General features: G+C 42.6%; 1 long non-coding RNA gene across 1 annotated transcript in view; it reads right to left on the reverse strand.

The window, feature by feature from the left end:
* Positions 1 to 7,633: 7,633 nt before the first annotated feature.
* The window catches only part of LOC122162896, a 99,858-nt gene continuing 85,085 nt past the window's right edge, over positions 7,634 to 22,406 (reverse strand). The window contains exons 3-4 of the long non-coding RNA XR_006169729.1: positions 9,324 to 9,419; positions 7,634 to 8,518 (exon numbers count right to left, since the gene is read on the reverse strand). This is a non-coding gene — a long non-coding RNA (uncharacterized LOC122162896). The remainder of the gene's footprint in view (positions 8,519 to 9,323; positions 9,420 to 22,406) is intronic.

Below are 22,406 nucleotides of genomic sequence, written 5' to 3' on the forward strand. Positions count from 1 at the left end.
CAGCAGCGCAGCCCCATAGCTCTGACCAGAGGGTGGCACAGGTATTTCGGTCAGGAGATCAAATGCCTTTATGACCTTGAAGGACACACAAAGTCAGCTCAAGAGCTCTCAGCTGTACAAACAAAACGCTGCCACCTCAATGATAAGAGGGTGCCCATGCCAGGGCAGAGCAGGGGGGAGGAAGGATGCAGCAGATAATGGTGAGCTGGGAAGCCTCATGCAGCTCTGGTGCTGCCGTTCCAGGAGATAGGCACCGTACACGCTTCAGGCCAGTCCCCTCCCCTGGTGGCAGGAGCAGCCAGCCTGGCTTGCCAGTGCTTTGCTACAGACAATGTTTGCAGTGAAGCATTTTTTACCCATCTGCTTCGAGCATTGCTGTAGGTCAGTGCTGGCATAGAGGGGTTTGCCACCAGGACCTGGTGTCAAAATGCACAGCCCTCTCCGTGTCCAGCAGGGAAGGGTGAGCTCCCTCCATCTGACATTGCTTTAGAACACAAGTAAGACAATGAGGCAATTACAGGTCAAGAGGCACAAACCAAACATCTCAGTTCCAAAGAGGAGAGTTCTGCTTTTCCTCTGAAAGACTGTTCAGAGCCCACTATTTTGGCCCTGGTTGGGACTCAGAATAAAACTCCAACCTGCAGTTCTGCTTTAGATTTGACTAAACCTCCATGAAAAGGTCAAATACGTTTTTGAGATTCCAACACAAGAGCCTTATGGCTCCTATGGCTTTCTGAGACCTTTTTTTATTCACAACACTTCCATTGCCTGAACCCAAATCCTTCCTATCCTCCAATCCTGGCAAAGACAATCTGTAGCCAAGCAACAGCCCCTTAATTTTTCCTTCTGGACACACAGAAGCTGTTGTTTCACTGCTGAATGAAGTCAGGTTTCAGCAGCTAGTCTACCGATTTGCAGATTCGGGTGGCTGTCACAGGCTTGCCACCATCAGCCTCTCTGCCACACACCACTTGGGCCCTTTGGCCTGGCCTGTGCAGTGGCTCCTTAAAGCCATGCTGATCAGGGAACCGAGCTGGTTGAAATGAATTGGAAAAAGAAAAGAGAAGAAAGCACTGTCCTTCTTACAGGGTACTTTGTTCATGGGTTTTGATCCTTATCAGTTCCTGGTATGGCTTGCTGCAGTCACAAAAATTGTTATTTAGGCACAACTAGAGCGAAATGTTGGTGCAAACATCAGAGATGGAAACACCTCAAAGTACTGTTACTACTGAAGCTTCCTTGTCTTCAATCCACGGCCAGAGTTTCCTATCTCTGACTGACATGACCCACGAGATAACGGTAACTTTCCAGTAAACAGCCAATTCATTTCACAATTTGCACATCATGACACATCCCCCACATACCAGAAAATCAGCTCTACAAACTCATTTAGGGCCTTAAAAGATTGCTTATGCTTCAGTTTTAATTTTTAAATGACCATAAGCATTCGACTGAGCTGTAAGCAATTAAAACAAGACATAGCTTTGGCAATAAACAAAATATTTTCCCCAGAATTTGCTTAGCTGCCCCATTCATGGACCTGTGCCTTTGGAATGGGGAACGCTCTGGGATTCCAAAGAACACAAATAACAACAACATCAAGACATTCCGTTTTACTGAACGAAACAGTGATATACCAAAACACTCATGATACATTATCACTGCCTGTGCAGGAGTGTGGGTGGGAGGCTGCAAGAAGAGACAGATAGAACAGCTCCTACACGTGCTTTTTTCCTCTGTGCTGCTATTTGCCTTCTGCCCAAGAAGCGCAGCAAATATATTAATATCCAACTGAAAAATGAGCTGAGGTAATTCTATCTATGAGCATGTGATTGGTCCTGCTGCCTCAAATGTTTTCCCTCTTGGTCCGTATCTGAATCTCACACTGACTGACTCACACTGCAGCCACATACGTCACTACTACCCAGCAGCATCAGACCATCATTTGTTTCCTTTTGGAACGGGATGTTCTATAACAGCTCCAACTCCCACACGACGGTTTATGAAATTGCAGTTCTTTCACATGCCTCCTTTGTTCCTTGTTTATGAGGTGTTAAAGCAGGAGCAGAAGCGGCCTGAGCTCAGGGATGCTGCATCTGAAACCAAAGGGATTTGGCTTTTAGGAGGATGGAAGTGAGATGGTTCTTGGTACATTGTGGAGTCTGTACTTCACACAGGCAAACAAGGGCAAAACTGTTGCTTCCAGCATTGCTGCTTGAAGTACATCCCCACATTTCATCTGCAGGGCTCCTTGCACAGCCAGGGAGAAATTACACCATACAGGAAAGTAGAAGCCATGGACAAGCTGGCAGAGCCATTAAAGCAGAACCAGCTCTGCTGCTGAGCTCCTGAGTGTGATGGTCAATATGCAATACTCCCTGTTAAGCACTGGCTGGTTTGCTCTTCTCCTCCTATGATGCTATCACAGAAACAAAAAGCTTGGAAGAGACCTCTGTGATCAACTAGTCCAACTATCAACCTATTTTCACCTGTGTTTTAGCCAGCACAGCCATTCCTAGTGAAAAGGTCAAAACCAAAAAAAAAAAAGAAAAAAATCTCTTATTTTCTACTACTGACAATGAAAGGGGAAAAGATGATTTGGAGAGAATTCAGAAAAGTGAGACATATTTTCAAACTGCACGTAGCATTTCTCTAAGAAACAGAAAAAGAAACAGAAAAAAGAAACAGAAAACCCTACAAGTCAATGGAGGTGTTTAATCTGACCTCTTGGACCTCTGTCCAATTTACATTCACCAAGGTTAAATAAATAAGCATTAAAAAACCCAAAGCTATAGCACTGTCCTGCATGGAGCCAAGACCTTACGTAAAGAGGCTCAAGTCACACACACATTTCCTTTGACCTAGAGGCCAAGCACAGCTCTGTCCAGACCCAATTATTAAGTGAAAAGACCTTCATGGCTGCACTAACTTGTATTCATCTGTCTGAGAAATCTTTAGAAACCACTGCAAAATCACATCATGACAGCTTGGTGCTCACTGCAACACCCTCACATGCAGCAGGGGCTGGGGAGAGCAGTCAGCGCTCCTGCCCTGGAGTATTTTTGGGACAGCCCCAGGAAGCATCCTAGTAAGCTTCAGGCAGTGCTGCAGTGCAGGAATCACACTGAGCAGGCTCTCAGTGCCAGCCCTGGAGCTTTGGCAGCCATTAGGACAAAAGAATCTATAAATGCAAGCCATTATCACCTTACAGACGTCACCTACACCTTCACCTGGACTTACCCGGCTTGATCTGGAGGGCAGTGTTCCTCTCGACATTCAAAATGAACGCATGCACTAACGAATACGAGGCGTCTCGTGCACAGGGTATTGTTCTGGATTTCGGATTTCTTCGGGGTTGTCTTGGCAACAGAGAGGGTTTGCTGCTAGAGGTGTGTGAAACACTGGGCAACAAAAAGCAAAGCGGTTCCCAATTGCTTCACTCCATCACCTGGTCAAACTGGACCAGACTTCAGCCTGCTGGGATGCCGTTCGTCAGCAGGGCAGCTGCTTTTCCCTCCCACCAAAACACTGCAATTTGGAAAAGAGCAAAAATAACCTTCCTCTCTGAGAAACGATGTCTGCTCAGACATCCTGACCTCTTCTGTTCACTTTCTCCCTTCACAACAAGGAGTACATCCCTGGAAAGCAACAGAACAAATTATGGATGGTATTCAGCAAAATTAGTTGGCTCGGTTTGTTGCTTGGGTTTGTTGAGTGATTTTAATTTCAGTTATGGAAATTCTAAGCAATTTCAGTGAAGCCAATGGGGTTACCTTGGGCAAATTCCAGTATAAATGATTTTGCCAGTTAGCCCCAATTTGAGCAACTCTCATCTGCATGGAGAGAGGAGAAACTGACCAGCAGCATCCACCCTGCTCACCCTCTTACTGAGCACACAACTTCATTCACTGCACTTCATGAGGTCCAGGAATTAGTCTGGAAAGCTTTTAAAGCATCTTTAGAGGCAATTTCACATCACTTATTCATGTCACTTGCCTTTATTTTTACTTACTGAAGGCATTAAAAAAATTAACCCAGACAGCTGTTCAAATTCCTCTATTTTTCATGTAGCAAAAGGAAAAAAAGTCTGAACAGCTGTATCAGTAAAACACAAACCAGGTGGCCTCCCTAAGGCAAAGTTTGTATGAAATCTGTAAGATAATGTTTTTATTATCTGAGTTATTGTATTTCGTTTTTATTGCTTTGCTCTTGTGGATTCTTAAAGAGGCACTGGCCATTTATTTCTCACCTTCCTCCTCAACTTGCAACATTTGAGCCCTACTGTAACTCAACACAGCTGATAGTGTGATATTTTTCTAGATGTGTGAAAAATCACTCTTTCAGCATAATATCCCTGAATATATTCCAAGGTCTTAAATGAGATTTAAGGCTGGGTGAGAAGCAGTTTCACAGATTTGGCCTTTCTATGGGGCCCAAACCCTCCACCTTGTTCAGCCACCCAAGCTCATCTGCTAAATCCCTTCCACACAAGCCCTGCAAAGGGTGTGCTAGGACTGCTGTAGCGTGGCTTGCTGATTTGTGCCATTGTTTTCCATAAATTGCTTATTGATGCTTTCTTGTCCAACTTCCATCCTTGGATTAAGAACTCTGTGGGTAATACTGCTAATTCTAAATCCCTATCCAATCCAATCCAATCAAGTTATATTGTTGAAGTAGCTTTTAAACTTACAGAATAACAATAACGTATAGCAAAATATCTGAAATTTGTTTTTCTTTTTTTTTTTTTGCTTAAGAAATAAAATATCTAAAAATACTTGCACATGAGAAGGACCATCTTCCAGGGGAAAACACAACAGAAACATCACTGAGTCTAAAGGAGAATTCCATTCTCCTCTAAATGATTTGCTTTTGGTATGCCTTCCTCATGTTCAGTAGGTGGATGCAATTCCCCATCTATGTACTAAGCCTGTGTTATTGCAATTCCAGCATGATATATGTTTATTTGGAGTCTAACAAGATCATGAATCAGGAAATAGCACTGTACTTTATATTATGTATTTATTTATTGTGTTAGGATGAAATTTACCTGGGTCTAGAGAACAAAATTAGGCTGTTATAGCCCTTGGTTTCAAATAAGTTATTTTCCTCTCAATGCCTATGCCCTGTGGATAGAAATTTATTTCATCTGTACTGAATAAGAATTCTTCCATTCTCTCACAGCTAAGGCAGCCTCCAGATATCATTTCTATACCTTATCTCATACATCCCATTTTGTATCTATTACCTGAATGCCTGAAAATATCTAACATAACACCAACAATCACAGAGTAGAAATGTCCACAGTTTGTGGGAGATTTTCTTTGTTCCTATTCAATCCTTTGGTAACGAAAAAAATCCCTGCTCATTAGTTTGGTGTCTTTGGTGACCCTGTCATACTTCTGACCTTCACCTACCCATCGGCTTCTATGAGCTGAGTGGTCATTGGAAAGAGGAACAGTTTTTGGGACTCCAATTTGCAAAATCACAGTTGTTTTCTGAAGTGTGACACACAATGAGCAATGAAAAAAGACCTTAACTGGAAGATGTATTAATACATGTAAAAATAGGGGAAGTGAAGTGGAAAATTACATTACAGAATATAAGAGAGCTTGATGTATTTAATAATACAACAGTAATCATCTTTAATAATACTAAAAATATCACAAAAAATATTATGACTGCTCTGTTAAGTGCTCAGACTCTGATTGCTGTATTTGATAACTCTGCAAGAATTTAAGTCTCAAGGTCTTTCTTTGTGAGATTAGGTAGCATTTTTACACAAAATGCAGGAGAGAAGTCAAACAAATGACAAACTTATTTCATACAGAGGAGTTATAAAATCATCAAGCAAGTAAAAGTTTATCAGTTAATTGGCAAACACCCAGCAAGGCTTTCACAACACTGTCAGCAGGGTGCTGAAATACTAAAACAAATAAGCAAACAAAAAAAAAAAGCCCAACTGCCAGCTACCAAGTGCTCAGTTCCAGAGAAGTGCTCTTATTTAAGAAATACTTTCTTGAGTATTTTTTAGATAAGTTGCTATTTATCAGCACATAATTACGTTCTTCCCGGAAGCAAGGCCCATGCAAGTTTCTCAACACATCCTAAAATTCACCATTTTCTGATTTCTTCTTGCTCAAGCACCAGGAACATAGGAAGAGTGGAAGCAATATATACAGCCATGAGGTGTACTAAAATAATATTTGTGTATCATTTAGTGACTCGAGCTAAGACAGTGAGCATCAGAGTGGGGTGAATTAACCAGCTGTGGCTTCTGTCACTACTCCATTTGGACAGAGAAATTTCTTAAGGTGGATGGATGTTCACACAAAGCAGGAGCACAAAGAGGCTCGTGAAGTGCTCAGACTGTAGGAATTTGGAAAACCCCGTAATAAAATGAAATCAAGGTATAACCTATGTGAAGATAATGAAAGAACACCACTGACATCCAGTAAAACCCTGGTGTAATTGTGTTGGTCATGGAGCCTTCTTTGAAACAGAATGTTTCTGAATTTCTGCTCCATGATGAACCTTAGGAATAGTCTGGAAATCTAGGAAATACTTCACCTTACCTTCCTGCACACACAGGAGTACAGCAACAATGCAAGTGTAAACACCACTGGTGCCAAATATTTCATTTGTCAACGTGCAATGATGCATTTTGTATCAGGATTACATTATAACCAAGATTAATTATAGTTATTACTGAAAGAGAACAGGGCTGTCTCCAGCAATTCTTTAACAACAAAAATTACTTATTTAAAAAGCAAAATGTAGCTCACAAAATTTGTTTGCACTGGGAAGCTCCTGCAAACAGCTGACCCACCAGTGTTCACACAAAACAAATGGTACCACAGCTGCTTTTAATCTGCTAGATACTAGAGGGTATCTCCACCCTGGGAAACAGCACCAGGTTTTTGAAGAAGGAGCTACCTGTTGATAAAGATTTTATGAGAATTGTAACTTTTCAGCAAAACAAGCAATCACTGAGTGTACCCCAGGTTCTCTTAGGAGTAGGGAAGCATCTCGCCACCATTGTGTCAAGGAAACTATCATGCAGTAAGAATTCAAGCTAAGTCTTGAGTGGCACTAACAGCATGAATTACACTACAAGGTAGCTTGCACCAACTATACCAACTGACTGCTCCAAAGAATGCTTCTGACCGACACATTCAGGCCTGCTTTCTTACTTAGAAAGAGAAAACAGTCCCTGTAAAAAAGCAAAAACTCATGGCTGTCATACTCAAAAGACACACTAAGAGCAGGATTCAGCCCAATAAAACAGAAAAGCATAAGTAACATGCACCACTTGAGTCTTGCTGAATCCTACCATGACAAAACCTTTTTCATTAGAAGTAAATTTCACCGAGTAATGAGGCAGACTCTCCTTCCAACAACAGGATGAGACCTTTCTGAGTCAAATATAGTTTATAAGGTCAAAGTCATTAAGCGTGGCTGAGCTAACCAATCATGCCAAGTGAACCCATCACCACTAAGTGATGTAAAAAAAAACCCAAACACATGAAGAAAACCAAAAGCTTAAAATTTGGAACAGTACCGAGACTGAACAACTTTACTTTCTACATAAACAATTTGTCATAAGGAACAAAAACACTAAATGTGACAAGGAAACTCTTTTGCTGAAAATTACACGTCCAAGTTATATGATTGCATTGCGTGTGCTCCCCGCTCCTCTTCCTCCTCCTGGGTTTCTATCTAGGAAACACTTTTCAAAACGTGCTGGTTCAGGTACCTCTTTCAGAATCTCAGTGCTCAAAGGTTTATTACTATAAATGCTTCAACTATAAAATTTCTAAGGAAATTACGCTATCATCTTTTCCTGCTGAGTCTCATCTAGGAATTTAAAATCCTCTAGTGTGGGAGAAGGCTCTGATCACAAACTTTATTTTGCTTTTCCATTAAAAGCGAAAGAGGAAAATTTAGGTGAAAAACTCCAAAGTCTGGGAAAGGAAGACAGGAAACAGCAAGACCAGAGAGGTTGAAAACCAGTACCACATTGCTGAGTCTGGAAAATACGAATGTTTGCTCAAGGCAAAGTACATCACCAACTTTGTTTTGGTACAAGAAGATGATAAATAGTACACTAAGATTGCACAGATTTATTATTAGTAGGGTTTTGGTTGTTGGGTTTTTTTTTTTTCCTACCTTATTAATTTTTGAACCTGAATAACACTAAGAGCTCAATGTTGAGCTTACAGTCACGCAAATCCTCCTTACTCCTGCAAGAAGGTACAGTGGCTTCCAGAAGATTATTTTTCTGCGCACCAACATCACCCTTGAACATTACCATCTAGATCTGGCCTTCAAGCTTGTCACATTATGTATAATGTTTACATAATAGCTACTATCTAAAAATCAGCAGTTTTGATGTGATTGAGGTATTTCATTACCTCACAGGAAGCACACAAAATGAATCAGCAGTAGCACATGCAAGAGATGCTCTGTCATTCAGGATCGCTATACTCAGTGGCATGCTATCAAAGATAACATCCAGCTTCTGGAACAAGGAAAACAAAACACCAACTAATACAGAATGTTAAAGCCAAATAGAATTTTCCCTGTTCATCCCACCTCCAGAGAATTGCAACCAACACTATAGAAAAGGTTAAATGAAATCTTGCTGAGTCCTACATGCAACCCATTTGCAAATACAGTGATGTGAGATTTGCCTGAAGTTCAAGGTAAGCCCTCTTCTTTGTTCCGAGAAAGAATAATAAATGTTAACGATAAGATGTGCAAGGGAATGAACCTCTGAGATTCTAGCCTAAAGATCTGCATGAGGTCTCATACATTTATGGTAAGCATCAACACTGATGGACTCCAGAGGAGAAAAATATTGTATTACCTACAAAGCACACGGTTTACAAACTGCTTCTTTCTATCTGTACACAAAGAAGTGAAACAGAGCATTCATCCTGTAGAACTTGTAAAATTCAAAGTTTAAAGCCAAGGAAAACAACCAAGGTAAGAGCTGATCAGCCAAGTCAAATGTTCCTTTACTTAGCAAACAAGACTCTTACAAGTCAGTACTGGGTGTTAGATATGGATTTGGTTCAGCAAAGATCAATTGATGAGTATGGGCTTGAATCACGTCAACATTACAGGCAACACGTGTTGGTAAGGGATTTGGGTACTAGCCATATTTTTGTACTCTGTTCCCTAAGAATGCAGCAGGTCCACGCAATTTCAGTAAACTTAAGGCTCGGTGTGACCCACAGCAGCTTCTCATGAAGGACACAGTAATTCAAGTGCACTCTGCCCAAAAGCCTGCTGGAAGCCATGGTTTCTTGGTACATTCCTACCTTAAAGCAGGGAGCCATCAGGGGTGACAGTGGAGGTGCATTGAAGAGTTATTCAGCTCCAGGCAAAATCAGAATAGGTCTCTCCTAACGTAGACTCTGAATGCAAAATTGCAGAAGATATGACTAGTAAATACCAAATGGTTAGACATGACAAACACACATTTGAGGAATATTCAGAAACAGAACAGTAATTTCATTACATTGCTGACAGCATTCTAATATATAAGACTCTGCCTCTCCCAGCATTCAGTCCTGGGACACATGGCTGGATGCTCCAGGTCCAACCCTTTTCCAGCTGGTCAGACACCAGAAGCAAAACATAGCTCTGGTAATGGGGAACCTGCAGGTCTAGGTGTCTGACCATACAGAGCAGCCAGAGGAAGTCTTTAGCTGCTGAAACACTACCCTCATACCTACTTCCTGTCCTCTTCAAGACCACAGCAGAAAAGGATGTGGGTAAAACAAAACTAGCCTAGTCACAGACTGCTTGTTGTGGTCCATCATGTTAAGTATTTTGGAGCTGAAGTTAGATAACGTTTGAGAAAATTTTGAGGCATGTTCAGTCTGGGGAAAAGGAGGCTGAGGGGAGACCTTATTGCTCTTTTCCAATATCTGAAAGGTGCAGTGAGAGGGGGGTTGGTCTCTTCTCACTGGTGACAGGACAAGGGGAAATGGCTTCAAGTTGTGCCAGGGTAAGTTTAGGTTGGATATCAGGAAACGCTTCTTTACAGAAAGGGTTGTTAAGCACTGGAATAGGCTCCCCAGGGAGGCTGTTGAGTCACCATCCCTGGATGCGTTTAAAAACCATTTAGATGTGGTGCTCAGGGACATGACTTAGCGGAGGGTTGTTAGTTAGGGTAGTATGGTTAGGTCATGGTTGGACTCAATGATCTTTGAGGTCTTTTCCAACCTGAGCAATTCTATGATTAAAAGGGAAAGAAACTGAATAATTAAGAGGAAAAAAACATCTGGTATAAGACACAGAACAGCTCTAAGGAAAAGAAGTAACAACAAACAAGCTCTGCAGTCAAGGAAAGGGTAAAATCTTGGCCCTATCAAAGTCAGCAGGATGTTTGCCAGAAAGCTGTAGACAGCTTGTTTTATCCAGGATTTTTAATTAGCAATTAAATGATTCAATGGCAAGTTGGCTGTTTTAAGAAGAATCATAGAATAGCTCCAGCATGCCTCTCCCTACCCACCCCTTGGGAGGTACAGATCAGGGTTTTATTTATAGGAGACTTGACAGGTATTTCATTGAACCTTAGTTGAAATCTGCAGTTTCCCAGGCCCCGCCTCCTTCCCCAGTTTGGGGATGAAGATAGGAAACACCTGCTAATGACACCAGAAACATAACAAACAGCAAAAGCCATGCGTCAGCAGAAAGCACGTTGAAAGCCTGGTTTCTCTAATACAGATTGAGTTCATCTAATGGTGGTTAGCATATGGAAAAAATAGGATGGTGCATTCTTTTAATTGGCACAAATCTGAACGTCTGTGAATGTTCTGGAGTGACAAATAAATAAGGCATTTCCCTGCTGAAGAGGCAAGTCTCTTTGTTACAAGCCCCGCAACCCAAACGATCTATTCATACCACACACATCCCTTATTTTGCATTATTTTTCTGCTTTTCTCAGTCTCCTTCTGCTTTTCCCACTCCAAAGTACATGGGTTTCTATGGAAACAAAACCACGTCATCGGAATGGCCAGAACTTGGTGACATCCCTAAGTGCAGAGCGAAAATGCTATCTGAATAACTGTTCTGCAATTTACAGCATGAGCTCAGAAAGGCAGTGGGTGATTATCCTGTGCACGTGTGTGTACATGTGTTCGCGTGGGCGCCTGCCTGTGCACGCACGCATGCCTTGTTCTGCACCATCTACACACATGCAACGCCACCGGCTTCACGGGGCAGCAGAAGGCTTTGCAGAATCTGTCCCATCTTATTCTGTTTTAATATAGCTGAAAATTACTTTGACAGCTGAATAGGTTCTTTGTTTATAACTCGTTCCTCGCTGACTCTGCTGCATTATGTAGCTTTGAAAAGAGATTACTTTGTCAAGAACTGAACATATATGGTCTGAGCATGAACAGTTCAGCACGATGAACTGCATTCATTTTGTACGACTTGCAGCACTGCAGTCTTGCTGCCTTTAATGCGTTTGCTTTTCTCTGCAGGTTTTGCTTTCTGATCTTGTGTTTCTTTTAAATTTTCCTGGGGTTTTTGGGATCACCTTCTTTATCCTTTCCTGCACAGACAGAGAATTTTCATTATGTCAATTTTCAGTATGTTGGAATGCTGTATTGTACAGAGATTTTGGCTGTGCATAACAGGGATTATTGTTATTGAGTTAGCTAATTATCCACCTGCAAATGTCCTGCTGCCACCCAAAACCACTATGGTTTTGTTACTATTTGAATTACTATTTCAATACATCTTTGCCCAGAGAGGTGCTGGGTGTCCCATCCCTGGAGACACCCAGGTCAGGCAGGATGGGCTCTGAGCACCTGATTGAACTGTATGGTCCCTCCCTGTTCATTGGGTTGGCCCAAATGGCCATTAAGGGTCCCTTCCAACTCAAATGATTCTGTGGTCTGTGAAAATGGATGCCACAGTTTCTTACTGCATTGCTTCGTCCCTAGCCTAAAAGCAGCTCCAAATAGGCAGATCTCCTGGTTTGCATGGAAGCTGCCTGGACTCTTGCAGTACAGTTATGTGTGAGTGAGTTGTTTGTCTGTACAAAGCCTTACTGATAACACTAAAGCAAAACCAGACTGCATGGCGTTACTGGCAGTCTCAGGGCCTTGCACCATGCACTGGGCTGCTACCTCCAGTGGTGCTTGAGCTGATTGCGTTGGTCATCTCTTATCACTGTTGCTGTTTCTATGTCTAACCATGGCTTGTCCAGAAATTACATTATTTCAGATTTACTCTGTGTCCCATTCGGCACAAACTCAGGATATTTTTCTCTGGTTTCTTCCACTCTTCCTCCTCAGCATTTTCAATAAATAATATTAATTCTGATGGGCAGATGATATGGTCCAGTGTAAAGATGACTAAAAACAATTGATTGTACTAATGGAAAATTCCTATTGACTTTGTAGTAAGCATTACACTGATCTCCTGTGGGCTGGAGACGGAGATCTTTACATAGAGTCATCACTGGAAAGGATTTCTAGTGCAGGAAACAGAGCTGAGCCCTGAAGCACATTGCATTTCAACAGTTTCTGCTCAGCCCATCAGCTGGCACATCTCCAGTTCACAATGTGCCCCATGTTTTGCACTGAGCAGTGTTTCACCACTTCTCAAAATACCAACCCTACGAAAACAGAGGGGAAGTTTGTCAGACAGACAAATCCCTCCTTATCTTTCAGTCATAACCATCATCCACTTCAGATGATTTAAAGAAATTTGCACATATTTACCTTTAAAAAGCAGTCAAGGGAAATAGGCTTCTTTGCAAGTTGCTGTTTGAAAACAGAAGCTGAGAAAGATTCTTCCCAACCTTATTTGCTCCCACTCATACTCTTAATGTGCATAGATTTCACAAATGTTGGCACACCGTTTGCTAATTTGTTGAATATATAGAAGTTTTAATTCACCATCTGTGTGGAAGTTCTTTGTACCAGAAACTAGTGGTTTCACTAATGAATTCCTTATCTTCTGCCCTTTCAGTGAATGATGAACTGCTGTCTGTAGCCTATAGGAAAAATGCCAGTGACCATGCGACATTCAGGTAACCACAGAAAGATGAAAGGCCGCACAGGCGGTTAAGGAACAGAATTGTTCTTATTCAGGGAATTTTCAGATTTAGCAAGAAGTCATGAGATCTGCAGGGAGTCAGTAAATTTCCACAGCTGGGTTCTGTTCTTCACCCCCCCTTGTGGCAAACTCTGCTGAACCACCAAACATGTCTCAATCAGCCTGAAACCTGCACGATCCCTTGGAAAATCCCAGGCAGCAGCTGGATGGTGTTAGCCTAGGTACCAAGAAAGGCAGTGGTGATTCGCACCATCACCATTTCTGTGCTTTGGTGGGAGAGGGTCGAGGTCAACAGGACAAGACACACAAAAGGGATTGTGCAAAAAAGAGAATGAGAGAAAAGGACAGTCGTGGTTTGCAAGGGAGATGTAAATAGTTTCCGGGATTGGAGGGCCTAGATGTACAGAAAATGAGAAGTAGAGGGGGGAAGGAAGGTGTGTCATCAACCGGCAGCATGATCTTCTTGGAGTAAATAAAACAGCTTTGTGTGTGCCAAGCGTGTCCCTCACTTTCCTTTTAGAGAGAGCCCAATGCTGTTAAGATCCCAGGTGCTTGATTTCCATGTTCACATACCCTGACGTGCATGAATTGGACTATCTTTTTGTAAGGCAATAGCTAATAGTGAGCTAAATACATCTCACAAAGAGGGGCATCCATGGGCCACTGAGCGTCAGACTACAATTATATAAGAAAAACTCACTTTTCTTTTAGAAAAGGCCAATTTTCTAAAAATCGCCTTACATTTTTGGCTCTCGAAATGGGTCAGTGCATAACTCAGGCATGCAGCTCAGATCAGGTGCTGCAGTTTGGATAAACACCAACATTTCAAATAGGGTATCAGTCAAGAAGGGGCAAATAAAATAGGAATACGCTGCAAGCTAGAAGGCAAGTCACAACACAGCAGAATCAGGTCAATCCAGCTATCAATGAAATGATGAATTTACCCCATTGGCTTTATGATATTGTTGTGTTTTTTCTCTAAGACTGCACATGTAAATATGCCAGGGCAATGCTACTTTTGACTTTCCACTGGCTCACCAAGTTCAGCTGACTGGTTTACATCAAATTCGTCATAAACATAAGAAGAGACCTTATGCTTCTTGACAAAGCAAGCTTGGGGGGTACAGAACCACAAGTCCAGTTCTCGGGACCCACATGGCAATGAACATGGGAATCCTAACCAGGATTAGCAAATGGATCAAAGCGTTTAAGACTGCATTTGCAGAACTGAATAACTAAAGGAAGCTCAGCCATCCATAGGGCATTTCAAGTTCTCCCTCAGCAGGGCAAAAAGGCAGTATTAGGGAAGGGATCTCCAAGGCCTGACAGCCGCTGCCCTTGCTTGAATGCTGTGAAGCTCTTTCAGTTCTGCAGATAGTAGTTCTGTAAACAGGAATTACCTTTGGACCCTTAAAAAACCTCACGTACTATATCATTCTGGAATGGTGCTAATCTCTATTGTGGAGGTCAAAGCAAGCTTTCTATTATAGGCTCTTTGGTACACACCTACTTCCCAGCCACTCACTTGCAGGGAACAAAATCCAGCCGGTCAGAATGCCCTGTGTGTAACAGGATGCCAGAGCAGGAGCTCCAGAGCAGGAGCTTGAGGCAATGCGGATGAGGCACTCTGAAGCCATGAGACCTCCAGGCTGGAGACGGAGCCCTGTGTGAGGCAGTGCTGGCTCAGCGCCACTGCAGAAGAGGCAGTTTTCTATTTGCTCCTTGCAAAGGACAATGGCCTATTCAGGGACAATACCAGCTGGAGAGGCCCCTGCTTCACATCCTACCCAACATCCAGCACAGCCTTACTATGGTGCTCCACAGGAGAGCAAGTGCTCTCATGGTCTCCTTCTGCTATGTGTTTGCCTTTACAGAGTCCATCCTGATAGCACTTAGGACACATAGAATCCAGGTAAGATTGGGCCTCGTGGTTACACTCACAAAGTCCCAACCTTGCAGTCACATGGACTGGAGCGATGCCCTAAAGCACAAACACTGATGATAGCTGGGGTGTGGTAAAGCTGGGGGTTAGATGAAGACCCTCAGCTTCTCTTTCTTTACACATTTTCTGTGTATTTTCCTAGGGGTCTGGAGCGCACATTGCCTGTGCTGATAAACTTATCAGCAGCAGAATGAAACATCCGTTTCATTTGCACTGTTTACAGACAACATATTTCTCTAGTTGGTGAGTTGGGATTGAGTGAACACACTGAGTCTGTTTTCCACCTGTCCTCATCAGCACTCCTCTTAGCACCAAGCTGTACATCAGGAGATGGGGGACGGATGCTGCCCTGGGGCCTTTCCCTGCCCTGATGCCAAAGTCCTCTACCCCTGTAGGCACCCTTCCCAGCCCCAACCCCTGGCGATGAGGAAAGGCCATGGCACAGTATGTGGACTCCGATTACATCTCCAAACAGGAGGAGCACACAATCGGTGGGAGCCGCCTGCTTTCTAGCCCCTTTGTGCTCAGGGGCAGAAATACAAATAAGTCTCCGTGTCTTTTTCCTGCTTATGTGAACAGAGATCCGTTTTTCAATAGCAGGCCCCAGCAGATAAGTATTCACTTTGCCTGGTATTTATTTTCTGGGGGAAGGCCTTTCATTGCCTCTCAAGACAGTACCCTGCAGCACCTGGGAGTGCAGGTAGAGCCATGATCCAGGGATGCTTCCACACCTGCTGCAGTGCCACACCACCCACATGCAGCCTGGGCACACCCAGCCACGGGGCTGTGCTTTTGCACAACTCTGAGCCAGTCTGCAGAGCTCAGAGATTCGGCTGAAGCATCGTGCCATGACCATAGGATGGGTGATGGCATCCCAGTGAATTCTCAACTCGTTTGCTTTTGTCTTCATTGTCTGGTCTCATCTCTTGGGTTGTCTCACAGAGAATGGGACCATAAATTTTATGAGCAAGTTTTCCCTCTTAAATAAATTACATAACACAACCATTATGTTTGTGTTGTATCAGAAAGACCACAGAGAGAGAAGTGGTAGGAATGGCAACAATCCTCCAACAAGCTGCAGCACAGCCCCGGCACTGCTGGCAGCACCGCGCCCAGCCTTCACCCCTCTGCATGTAACATCACGCACCGCACGAAACAGCAACGCAGAGCCCGGCCAAGGCAGAACGTGGAGCAGGGAGTGATTGCTTTTCCTCTGCCTGAACTCACCAAGAGGGCTATTTCTAAAATCACTCATTCCAAAAAGCGCTCGGTGGCCAATCCAGCAATGCGTGTGCCATACGAGTGGGGGTCCTGCAGACAACTCACAGGATGAAGGCTCAGACATGAACTTTATTATGTTACTGTACTTGGGGAATTTCTTGGGTTATTTCCTAAGTGTTTTCTAGGTGACTTCCTTGTTGCTAGGTCAAAACATGGCCTTGCCTAAACCTCAATTTGCCCATGTATATTTAAAAGGAATGCAACGGGTCAATTTCTTCCCTGCTTTGACTTGATCGAGAATCCACACAACACCTCTCCCTTTTACAGCCAGGAAGGATTTTGCAACCCCCAAATGCACAGCATCTGAGAAGTACCTCATGCTGTTATAGGAAGTTCAACAGGAGCACGTGTGAAACGTGGACAGGAACCAGACTAGATTAAAAAAAGGACGTGCTGAGGGTTGGGTGTTGGGGTTGTCTGCCCTTAATAGCAAAAAGATGCACTATCTGCTATTGGCTGGGTATTTTGGTTGGTTGGTTGTTTTTTATCAGCTTGCCAGTTTAGGACTAGGAATACCTTTATATTTCACAATCCTCTGAAATCTCCAGAAGTGTTATAGGAACAGAGATTGCACTAAGCAGCATCCCAGAGCTGGCTGTTCTCCTTCCTGACATACTGTAGTACATCCCTGCCTCATTGGTTGCCCCTCCACAACTATTTGTGCCTCTGCACTCAACATCCTGTTGCATGATGTCATTATATGGAATACTGATAAAACCAGGACAGTCCTACAGCATGTATACGTGGGATCTGATAAAGGGAAAGCTGCTGCGAACAGACAGTGCGAACAGACATAGAGGCTTTGTGGAGTCCTGAATCTGAATCAACACACATGGCTATCAGGTTTCAGTTGGTAAAAGGGATTGTCTGTAGCACCACATATATGAAGGATGAAGTTTCTTTGAAAGGAGGCTCTTGTGAGCTGTTGCATTACATCACATTCAGACCGAGCCATCAGCAGCTCATCGGTTGACCTCTGGCTCTGATTCTGAATACCTAGAAGCATCTGGCGTGAAGAAAACCCTCAGAGAAGGCACAGGAAAAGAAAGATCTGCACTAATTAAGCTATGCAAAATGCTTTGGAGAAGGCTGCTCCACTTCGAGGATATCCTGATATTTCCGAGCCAGTACAAGTAACAGCGGCAGAAAATTTTCATGAAATCATTTTGTGGTGTGTTTAACTGAGACATAAAGGAAAGGAAATCAGTAGAATTCAAAATCAATTTCCCCCCTACAGATAAAACATGTCAACTTGGATGACTTAGCAAATATTCCTAGCCACTAATGTGTCTTTATTTTGATTACACAGGAGGTAAATCACCCTCATAAGCATGGTGGAAAACCACATTGACCTGGTACATTTATGATGAATTTCTTGCTCACAGTGCAGATGTAAATGAAATAACTCTATTGCCACATCCTGCTTAGCACTTAAACACCATTTCTATCATTTATTTCCATCATTTGAACTTAAGAACACAGGGGAATTTTCTGAATGTTACAACTGAAAAGTATTTATTTCTTAGACTGAACCTGTAAAAATGCAATCCCTTTTAATAGTTATCAATGATGAACTCAGAGCAAGGCCGAAGGCCCTGCATGTTTAGGAATTCCAGGTTTAGTTCATATTCATCACGTCAGCAATAGCTTCATCCTCTGTCAAACTGCCTTTTGTACTTCTCCATGGTGATGAAGATAAAAGGAACTGGTTGTGATCAGGATGGAAGACTCACAACTAATAAAAGTCCCTCCCACCCAGATTGGTGGCAGAAGAAAGCACTAACAGAAAGGACAGGATTCACAGCGTCTAACGCTGCTTTGTACCTCCATGTATTTAACTCATACACCAGGGCAACAGTTTGCTGCTACTGCTAGCTGAAAAAACTATTACTTCAGTGGAAGTGACCGATGAGCCTGAGAAGTGTCTGAATAAGAACAGCTTACACTTACAGAATGTTCTGTCTCTGACCTCCTAACCAGAGCACTGTCCTGCAGAGTGGGTAGTCCAGGTCCCAGTGAATGGGAGACAGCTGACTGGGAAAAGCAGCAACATCTCTGATGTTGTCAAGGAAGAAAACTATCCAGCTCTTCCATTGCAGTATTTCCACTGGACCAAAAAACAAAACAAGCATCCAGCTTGGTTATGCTTGAGGGTGGCTTTTACAGTAATTACCCGAGCCTCCTATTCTTCCTCCAGCTCTGGACTGTGCCTTCACTCCTCTCCTACACAGCTTGGCTGGGCAGATCTTGGCGCCTGCTCTGTGTTTTCCAGTGCTCTCATATGCCAGCCTAAGCTGCCTTATAGGGTAATAAGCTATTTGCAGGTTTAATACGATAAGGAACAAGAGAGCATTTATTTCTGTTGTTTTATTTACATAAAGAATAATAACTGGCTCTGTCTCAGCCTTGTGCTATTAATAAAGTCCATGTGAGGAATATAGAAATGTACGTCACACGAGGAACCTGTCAACATAACTAGTCTCTGGTGAGAATACTTTCCATGCTGTGTGTCTCCATATAGCCCATCTTTTGGGGACACGTGACCCAGAAATGTGTCATCAGGACACATGCAGTCACTAGGCTGATGAAAGGAATTCAGGAGAAAGAGAAGCAATAATGCTGCTGCTTTCAGCCTCTGTTCAGATTGTTGCTGTTGCTCTCTGGAAGTCATAGACATGAAAAGATTTTGTAGTCCCCATATTGGCTCTGCTTTTACCTTTCATACTGCAGGCTTTTATGCAATGCCATATTTTTTTCCAGAGACTTAAGAAGAATGAACTAAAAATCCGCAGATGTCAGTCTCTAAAAGCAAATAATCACTCCCATGCAATAGCTGAAAGGCAAATTTGTACCTAAAGACATGCAACTAGCATCACTGACATTTTTCATTGCCCAATCAAAATGTTAAAAATAAAAATAAACAGAGCACACACAGAGAAAAATACACTGGATTTTAACATTCTTTCACAATTCATAACCAAACTGCGGTCAGCAACATGGAGCGAGTTTGGTTGTAAGTCATGACTTTAATCAGACAGTCTCATTGGTGTCTGGTGGAAACCTTCCAAATTAAATGGATGTCCAAATTAGAGACATTCTAACTAAAGATGAAACATCACAAACAAGCTCTGTTGTATAGAATAAAGAGAACCAAAACAGCCAAACTCTCAGGAAGATAATCGGTACAACATTGTTCCCTTGGGCATCTTCGTTAGTGATCAACCCAGTCTGTTTTAAATGCCTAAAACAATGACACCAGTAGACAAGCTATTCTCTGGGCACGAACTGCCCTCCTAATCTCTGCTCACCAGGTCTCTGCACAGTCACATCCTTCTGCCATCCCACTTCTTCCTCCCAGCCTACAGCTGTGACTCACTCAATTTAATCAGCGTGGCCATCAGGATATTCACCTACCAAACCAGAGCAACCCTTGATCTCACTGCCATGACACATTTTGTTTATAACTTTCCCTCCTTGTGCCAAATCTGAACTCACGCTGTCAGTGCTTTGGGGCAAAGCTCCCATCATGCATGGCACGAAGCCCCTCTTACACACCTTATGTAAGTGTAAGCTCATTAACTGCACAAAGAGATGGAGCAAAGAAAGGACCACAGTCCTCAGGCCTGATTAGGAGCCTTGTGAAATCCTGAGTAAAACTTACACTGGCATCAACAGTGCTGAATCAGGCGGGAAGGCTACTGCTGAGTGCCTCTGGAAGGGTTTGCCTCTTCTTTGGGGTAAGGGATTTCAGCCTGTAGATTCAAATCCTAAAGCTGACACACAGTTGTTATAAGAACTATGAGAGTCCTCCAGCATTTGAAACCATCAGGAAAGACTCAGTATTACAGACTCAAGATGTATTGATCACTAAAGGACATTTTATTTTCCTTTCTAGAAAGAATAAAGGAGCCAATATAAAATGTGAGATGTGGTCACAGCAGAGGAGTGTCTCTACTGACAGGAAAATAAGTCTTTTCCACTGTCAGTGTAGTGATCTTCAAAAATGATTGTGAGCTGCATTCTGATGCATTGCAAAGAGTTTTGTAGCATCTCCACTTCCTGGTCAGTGTTACCCTTGTATTATATATTAAAAACATATATACTACATGTTAGATTATATAGCATAACTTAAGCTTAAGAGCACCTCCAAATCCAGTGAATAATTAGAATATATGTGGAAGAATATCAACGTGGCAGCACTTTTGATTATGGCTGGTTGAAAATGGATGCTTTAATGAAGAAAACAGTAAAATAATATAAAGAACATGGCCAGTGCTTGATTATCTCACACCTGCCAGCATTTTCCTGGTGCTCTAAGGAAATACACTTCCCATATTATAAAAGATGAACACCCTGAATAGTCACAGGGTCGCTGACATATATTTTCTATTATCCGTGCTTAATCTTCCTCCTCCTTCACCCTGCCCTTCTTCATTACCTGGGTAACTGTCTGCAGACCTCTGAAGGAGTGGTTTTGGTAGTCTTCACAGGGGTGTGTTTTGAAAGGAGGAGCTCAACCACATAAATGTTTTAATTATAGGAACAGAAAGGCCTCATCACACATTTATAGAAGGTCTTCCTTATATTTCAGATGTTACTTTGCATCCTGCAGTCAATATTGATGCTTCTACACAGATCAGGCTCCCTCCTCCTCAGAGGTCATCAGCCCAAGGTTTGTCTGGAGGAAATCTTTGAATATGGATTTTGGTTAAGATTCATCATGCAAAAATATACCAAAGCAGCTGTCTATAGAAAAACAGAGTATGGGCATCACTGAACTCCAGTTCTCTTAGCAAATGTTCTACTGTAAAGGCATCCTGATTATATTTATGCTGATAAGCAACAGAGGGGTTTCTACGTTACTAAGGATACTTTTTGGGCTCTACAATAGCAGGAACTTCTTGCTGTTTGGGATGAAACTTGCAGCCTCTAGCTAAAGAAACTGACTGGTTGCTGTGTAGAATGCAAGAATTTGGTACCCATAGGATGGATCTACCCACTCACAACACATAGATTTATCCTTATTCCATCTACTGTCTTCCAAAAATCCCACAGTTGCTTCTATTGCAATTCAGCTCAGTTTCCTTTCCTGGAGGGAAAACAGACAGCACTTTTGGAACATATCTGAAGTAATGATTCTGTTCCAAATTTCTGAATTCTCCTTTAACTGCCATTGCCCAGGGAGTCAGCTGAGTTACCCTCAGGTACACAGACACTTTCCCCATGCTGCATTTATGAGTGTCCACAGAAAGAGAGCACACGCATTTGAGGAGTAAGGTGGGGAAAGAAAGATCTGGCTCAGAGCCGCCTTGAAAGAGTCAGATGAGGCACAGGAGTACCCTAAATCTAGGGAGTTAACTTGTTTTATTGGAGGTGAGCAATTCAACCAACGCAGGCAAAGTTAACAACAACAACAAAAAATGCATGTTTGCATTATATATCAGTGGCACTGTCATAAACACTTGACCTCACGACACCTCTTCTGAACCACACCATTCTCTACAGGAGATGGAAGCAGCAGGGCTTGTAGTCATTTAGGAAAAGTTGGTAGAAAATGCACATCTATGAGTTTAGCTAACAGTAGATTTTTCCTTTCTTGTATTCTACTTTTCTTACTCAGATAAAGTTAAATCATCGAATCATTAAGGTTGGAAAAGACCACTAAGATATAGTCCAACCATCAACTCATCACCACCATGCCCACTAAGTCACGTCCCTCAAGGTTTTCCCCCCATACACGGTTATTTGCCTGGGAGTTACTTACTCAGCTATTGACAGTCAAGTATACAAGGGGCTGTGCTTTTCTTTCTACTGGATACTGTCCTTCTGAGCTTCCAAAGAAAACTCCTCCCTGTATCAGCCACTGTACATTCAGTTTGGGACTGTGACTTCTCTGAACTACCTAGTGGTATAATTTCTTGGAACAAAGAGGGAAGAACCTAATGCCATACGCCTGGGAACATGGCTACACAGAGATAATGCATGTCAGCTTCAGACTTGTAACAGCAAGTGTTTTTTTTATTGCTTTCATGACCTAAATGCCCGTATATGGGGCGTAACTGGAAATCATGTGACTTCCTGAAGTTCAGCTTCCAATTCT

This window comes from Centrocercus urophasianus, unplaced genomic scaffold, assembly GCF_019232065.1.
Source record: "Centrocercus urophasianus isolate 14NV4802_14NV808 unplaced genomic scaffold, USGS_Curo_1.0 seq_22, whole genome shotgun sequence".
NCBI lineage: Eukaryota > Metazoa > Chordata > Aves > Galliformes > Phasianidae > Centrocercus > Centrocercus urophasianus.